This window comes from Paramormyrops kingsleyae, unplaced genomic scaffold (genome assembly GCF_048594095.1).
Source record: "Paramormyrops kingsleyae isolate MSU_618 unplaced genomic scaffold, PKINGS_0.4 ups44, whole genome shotgun sequence".
NCBI classification, from domain to species: Eukaryota; Metazoa; Chordata; class Actinopteri; order Osteoglossiformes; family Mormyridae; genus Paramormyrops; species Paramormyrops kingsleyae.
Genome location: NW_027325982.1, coordinates 384,857 through 392,392, shown reverse-complemented (window position 1 = coordinate 392,392; position 7,536 = coordinate 384,857). Strand labels below are relative to the sequence as shown.

Genomic DNA, 7,536 nt, shown 5'->3' with positions numbered 1-7,536 from the left:
ACAACGTCACAATCACTAGGGGCTTATGTTGTCCTTGCATACAAGGCTGTGCAATACGACAGTTATTTTATTTTATTTTCCGGGATCACTAGATTCTGATTGTGAATTTGGCTTTAAGCTATCTGTCTGCTAACAACAGAAACAACATGTTAGTGTACACTACTCATCATACCATGATGCACTTAGTGTTTTTTTTTTCTTCAAAATGTATTAGAGTGTAATTGTTTTAATGTGCATGGAATACTGGAATTGTAGAATGAATTGAAGATGAAGGTACTATAATAAAAATTCTAACCTTGCATTTATTCTTCTGTTTTAGTAATTGCTGTCTGATGGCTGAACAAAAATCTAATCCTGTATGGCAGCATTTCACAAAGCCAACACCAGGAAAAGCCAGGTGCAATATCTGCAGCAGACTGGTGAGCTTGGGAGCTGAAGAATGAGTTTGCTGCTAAAGAGATTCTGATGCTGCTATCTTTATTGTTTATAAGTTTAAGTTGTTTATAAGTTGTATTGTGTTTTTGTTATTTAAGTTTATATTTAAATTTACACAAGTCAGTATTCAGTAAATGCTAAGTTGAGAAATTTTGTGTATCGTTTGTTATTATTAATGTGATATTTTATCATGCAAATAGAGGGGAAAACGTCCAATTTTCGGCCAAAAAATATCGGCAGCATATATCGGCCATCGGCTGACCCTGACTCCTAAATATCGTCATCGGCATCGGCTATTGAAAAACCCATATCGGTCGACCTCTACTATCAACCTTTGCAGGCTTGAGACAGGTTCGTTGGCAAGTGACGATGTTGCCACTAGTACTGAAAAGTCTCTCTGACGGCGAGCTTGTCGCAGGAATACACAGGTTTTTGCGGGCAAGTCTGGCGAGATGAGGAAAGCTTAGTTTGTGTACTTTCCACCATGCAAGTGGATCCTCCTCTTTGTCTATTGGAGGTGTTAGCAGGTAAGTGTTTAACTCTGCTTCCAAAGCATCCTTTAGGGTCAGAGAGGAATCACCCTTTGCTTCAGTTTCTCTCTGTTTAAAGAAGCTTCCCAATGACTTCTTTGCTTTCTTTGCCTGGGGTGCACTGGTAACGTTGGGCTCCACGTCAGTGCTGCAGCTTGATTTCTCCTGGCATTCCATCATCTGTGATACCACTCTGGCCTTAACTTGGGTCTTCTTGTCTGCACTGATGAAGTCTATCTTGAACCGGGGGTCCAAAAAATATGCCATATCTAGCAGCTTCTGAGTATCATCATCTTCGTATTTCTCATTGAGGTAGTCCAGCATCTTCATCTTTATGTTCTTGGTCAGGTCTGTGTCTTCCTCTCGCATTTCCAGTAGTGAAGTGTTGAAGAGCTGAAGAACTGGCTTTACAAAGGAGACACTGACGTATTCATCGCCTGAAAGTGCATCAGTGAAATCCAGCATTGGGCCCAGTGACTTGCTTACAGACTCCAGCACATCTATATCTTGCCAGGTTGGAATTAGATGCCGCAGCTTCTTGTCTGCAGACAGGACCTGAGTTAAAGCCTGCTGCTGCTCTAATATCCTGCTGATCATCATCTGTCTGGAACCCCATCTTGTTTGGCATTCTGAGATGAGACAATGTGATGGTAGATTGAGTTCCTTCTGGACTTTTGCCAGGGCATCGCTGGCCTTCCAGCTGTGAGAGAAGTGGCTCACCAGCTTCTTGCAGACTCCTGTAGCACGATCATTGCGGCCATCCTTTTTCACTGCATTTTCTAAGCGGAGAAAACAAACAAAACATTGCGAACTTTAATTATTGAAGCACACTGTTTTATTTCAAACAATAAATGAAGAGCTCTTTTCCAAAACGCGATAAACGCCAATAATAATCTCTCTCTCTCTCTCTCTCTCTCTCTCTCTCTCTCTCTCTCTCTCTCTCTCTCTCAGTTTTCGGTGCTGATGCAGGACGCGTTCATGTACACGGCCCCTAAAAGCTGTGACAAAGAACCAGCAAAAGTAATGATTAGGAATATGTAAAATATTGCAATGAGACATTTTAATTGTTTATTAATAACTGCGAACATGAAAAATAAAAGACAAAAGACTTTTAAAAAAAGACAACCATCAATTTTTGGGAAAAATGGATGGATTTATAGCGTTTTGAAAAGAAAAAAAATTTACTTTGAATTTTTCAACAACAATATAGTTGTTTGATTTAATAATCATTATTCAACATGTTCAGACTAAGCAAAAAACATTTTAACAGGATAAATTGAATATTCACAAAATGTGTGGGTCTAGGTAAAACAATTAATTTCCCTGAAAACTATTGAAATGGAGTTATCGCATTTTGGAAAAGAGCTCCTCAAATGTGCTCATAAAACTATTTTTTGTTTAAAATTAAATGTTTAGTGTCTGTATTTTTTCTTACGTTTTAAAGCTCTACGTACACACATGCAACAAATTCATTTTACAAGTTTTGTCAGGTTCAGGACAGGTTATTAAGTAAAACAGCTGAGTAAAAATGTATTTTTATTTTGGATAAAGATCATGGTCATTACTCACCAACTGCAAGATGCAGTCTGTGGCCGAAGCACTGTAGCCTGGTCCACTTGTTCAGATCGGCAGCTTTCACCATGTTCGCTGCATTATCTGTTGTTATACAGACTTGACGTGTCTCATCTAAGCCCCAAGCGGACACCGCTTCTCTCAGGGCCTCTGCGACATTCTCGGCTGTATGACTTTCCGGGAAAAATGCCGTCTGCAAACAGCGACTTTTTAGCTCGAAGTCCTCTGCGATGAAATGGACCGTCAGACTCATGTAGGGCTCCGTTGTCCTGCTGGACCACAAGTCTGTTGTAGTTGCATAGTATTCCACGTGCGACAGTTCTGCTTCAATCTTAGATTTGCATTTTTCATACAGCTCTTTTATCGCAACTTGGGAAAAATATGTGCGGGATGGTATAACATACCGCCTGTCAAGCGTTCGGATCATTTTCTTAAATCCCTCTTTGGCGACGGTATTTAATGGCAACATATCTTTAGCGATATGAAACGTTATTGCGTCTGTTATTTCTTTCTGTCATTGAGAGCCTTTCTGGTAAGGTGTCACACTGGCAAAGGCATCACAAACATTTGTTTGTTTTGGTTGACATCCAGATTTGGCTTTGTATTCGTTGTAAAGAGCTTTGTGGTGCCGTTTTAAGTGATCAGACAAATTGGTGGTGTTTCCATGTTTTGTGGCCACAACTTTATGACACTCCATGCAAGGTACCTCTTTTTGGTCAACATCCTCCTTTTTGTAGCCGAAATAGTCCCAAATAGATGATTTCGACTTTCTTTTTGGTACGAAATAATTTTTTTGCGGCGGATCCTCTTCGTCGCGCATTTTTAGCAGTGAATGTTGGCTGTGAGCGGTGAGCAGCGACACAGCGAACCAATCACTGTGCAGGCACGCGGAACGTGCATGTCACCCCAGCAACAAGCCATACAACAAACTCGTGTTTACTGTGTGCTACCGTTCTCTTAATACACAATGGGCTTCTACCCTTCACATCGTATGTTCCGGCGATGTGACTATCGCTCACGCGCACATCGCGATGTCGATGTCAAAACAGAATATCGTTCAGCCCTAGTGCAGAGCTTGGAAGTCTGCGGATGTGTTCCTTTTTAACCCTCTGGAGTCTTGGGGTAGGGGACACACTTTCACTAACTGGGGCATGCTCACACATTTCATTCAATATCATAAACTTAATTCCTGGCAAATAAATTATTTCTTATATATTTGGTTTGGTAACAAACTCATCTTAATCTTAGTGTACTTTAGATTTATGTGAAGTTTGTAATTTGACATTCAAAGTATAGACATTGCAAAATGCACTTTGGAACACTCTGTGGGTGTTTGTTTAATATTATCTTTGAAAGTCTTATTGTACTGTGTTGGCATGATTTGCATAGTGTGGGAATGTTTCAGCCTTATAGATTGTGATTATGTGTTAATGTAAGTAGTACAAGCATAATATTTATTATTCATGTATTTGAGCTGATTTACATTTTGTTTTGGTATGAAAAGGTTATTTTGATACGTCCCCCATGGAGGGGACCACATATTAAACGGATTTTTGGAACAGGGAGCCGGAAGTGGGGCTTGCCCCATCTGCTCCAGGCATCGACCCGGTATTGCAGTGCTTCCGGGAACGGTGCACCTCTACTGCCCCCTGTTGTTGAAAGGCAGAACTGACTGACTGAATGGGTGACTAATAGACTGAGTGCCTCTGGATGGCCAACTAATTAGCCGCATGTGGTGTGAGGGAGGGGCCCTGTCCGTGCGCGGCCCCAATTTTTCTTTTTTTTTAAAGTAAGGTGACACGCTGTCGTTTGTGCGGTGGGCAGCTGTGCTGAGGTAAGGCATGACTTCATCTTTGCCTTTTGAATTTTCCCTCATGTTTGTTTAAATGATTGCTGTTTTTTGAGAGGACAGGAGGACAGGGAGGACGCCGGTGGCTGCGACGCCCCTGGGCATTCTACTCTGCGCGGGGGCGTCACGGAGGCCCGGCTAACGGCGACCCGCTAAGCGGCAGCCCCATATCGACTCGGGTCTCTCTTCGGTCTTCAGGACCGGTATACGTTTCTTCTCTTTTCTGGATTGGAAAAGACAAGAGCAAAAGTGGAAGAGTTGACGAAATGGCGTCGGATGGCGTAGCTTATAGCGGTGGGGCGTAAAGACCTTGCATTCCAGAGCATCCCTGCGCATATGAGAGTCTGCTCCATACATCTCCGTTCAGGTAAGTCAAGTTCCGGTGTGATCACTAGACTCCATTCCTGTGTTTGTCCCTAAAGAGAACAGCCAGGATAGGAAATGCTGGAAACCCATCCCGACTGGAGTCCATCCCTTCCCGGTGACACAGTAACCCGAAAGTGTTTGTGAGTGTGGTTTATGTCAGATTAGGAGAGCTGAAATGAACCTTTTGTTGGATGATAGTCGGCGACCAAAACAAGAGCTAGATCACAGAAAAGTGTTTCAAAAGCGACAGCGTCAAAGTGAAATGCAACGCTGGATGGAAGTTTTCTAGTCCTGATGAAGGATGTAGAATCGGAATCCAGATATGTTTCCATACAAGGAATTTGCCTTGGTGGTGCTTTTACATGACATTACAAAGAACATAAGAACATAAGAAATTTACAAACGAGAGGAGGGCATTCGGCCCATCAAGCTCGTTTGGGGAGAACTTAACTAATAGCTCAGAGTTGTTAAAATTTTATCTAGCTCTGATTTAAAGGAACCCAGGGTTTTAGCTTCTGCTACACTAGCAGGAAGACTATTCCATACTCTAACTACACGCTGTGTAAAGAAGTGCTTCCTCAAATTTTTCTCCCGCTAATTTCCACTTATGGCCACGAGTTCTAGTATTTAGACTAATATTGAAATAGTCATTTGGCTGAAGAGCATCCAGACCCGTTAGAATCTTATAGACCTGAATCATATCCCCCCTTAGTCTCCTTTGCTCAAGGCTAAACAGATTCAGTTCCGCTAACCTCTCCTCATAAGACATTCCTCTAAGACCAGGAATCATTCTCGTAGCTCTTCGTTGCACCTTTTCTAAGGCAGCAATGTCCTTCTTGAGGTATGGTGACCAAACCTGCACACAGTATTCTAGGTGGTGTCTTACCAAGGAATTATATAAGTGTATCATCACCTCCCTTGACTTAAACTCCACACACCTAGAGATATAACCCAACATTCTGTTGGCCTTTTTTATTGCTTCCCCACACTGGCGAGAGTTACCCACATTTAGCAAAGACATATGCAGAAAGGTAATAAACAATAGACTGGCAATTGGGTAATATGATAATTATATGATAATTAAGTTTATTAATGGTAGTAATGATGGTATTATGATATTTATATATGTGTGTGTACATAGTAATCATTGTAGTATGAATATAAACTATATAAATGGTATAATATTTTAAAGGGCTCTTAAATGGTGCCGTTATTAAGTAGCAGCCAAGTCAACTATATGTGCAAGAGTGCAATATGTATACAGAATTTGCAGTATGTGTGCATAATGTGCAAGAGTGCAGAATATAATCATAGAGGAAGTTTATCAGTTGTTCACTGGTTATGCTGGTGGATATTTCACTGCAGCTGACGATTAATTGAACGTCCATTCAGAGACTGGTTTGGTTAATGAGAGAGACTACCTGAGGGGAGAAGCTCTTGGCGTGTCTTGTGGTCTTGGTTCTGATTGCCATGAGTCTTCTCATGGAGGGTAAGGCTTGAAAGATGTGGTGAGCAGGGTGAGATGGGTCCTCAAAGATTTTGTATGCCCGTTTCCTGGTTCTGGTGATGTAAAGTGTCTGGAGGGTAAGCAGGTTACTGCCGATTATTCGCTCTGCTGAGTGGATGATGTGTTGCAGTCTGGCCTTGTCTCGTTCAGTGGCTGATCCAAACCAGGCTGTGATGGAGGAGGTGACGATGGACTCAATGATTGTAGCGTAAAACTGGGCCATCGTGGTTATAACATGTTATTTTGGATCAGGCACGGACAGTTGTGAGAGTTCATTCCGCATTAGCTCCGATAGAATAGTATTAAATGCAAAGCTAAAGTCCACAAACAGAATCCTAACATATGTCTCAGGGCACTCCAAAAGTCGGAGTAAGAAATGGAGTCCAGTGTTAACTGCATCGTCCACAGGTCTGTTGGTTCTGTAGGCAGACTGTAGCCTGGGGTCAAGCGATAGGTCTGTGATGGTTTTAAGGTATGACAGCACAAGTCTCTCAAAAGCCTTCATTACCACCGATGTGAGAGCCACCAGTCTGTAGTCACTGACTGGTTCAGTGACTGGTTGAAAATATCTGTGAAGACAGGTGACTATTGATCTGCACAGTGCTTCAGAGTGGCTGGGGAGACAGAGTCTGAACCAGGAGCTTTCCTTGTATTCTGGCTACTGAAGATCTTGTTTACATCTCTGTCGTTGATTCTCCTGGGGAGGTGGCTGGACGTGGGGGGGGGGTGAGCTGGGTATAGTGTGGGCGAGGTGTGAAGGTACCCAGGTGTGAAGAAGGCCATTGAAAAGGTGAGGGCTGTATGATGCGCGAATGTGGCTTTTCAAACCCGCAGTAGAATTTGAACAGGTTTTTGTCACCACTCCTGTAAGCTTCATCTTTTGTTTTATGAAGCTGCCTGAGTTCAGTTGTAAACCATGGTTCGTCGTTATTATAGCTGACAACAGACTATTTGGGAATGCGAGAGTCCTCGCAGAAGCTTATGTGCCATGTTACAGTGTCCGTGTATTCATCCACGCTGTTAGTAGCAGTTTTGAAAACATTCCAGTCTGTCGAGTCAAAGCATGATTTTAATTGCTCTACTGCTCCACATGTTCAGTGTTTCACTCTAGTAACAACAGGTTTAGCAGTTTTCAGATTTTGTCTGTATGCTGGAATTAGATGAATTGTTGCATGGTCAGAGTTTCCTAGTGCAGCACCAGTCATTTTCTGTCATTAAAATGTGACGTCTTTTCAGTTAGCTATTTATTTATTTTGGCTTTTTCTTATTATTATGTG

The 7,536-nt window shown here is 42.1% G+C and overlaps 1 pseudogene; it reads left to right on the top strand.

Moving 5' to 3' along the window:
- The first annotated feature begins 3,946 nt into the window (after positions 1-3,946).
- On the top strand, positions 3,947-4,179 carry LOC140586364 (U2 spliceosomal RNA; annotated as a pseudogene).
- The last annotated feature ends 3,357 nt before the right edge of the window (positions 4,180-7,536 follow it).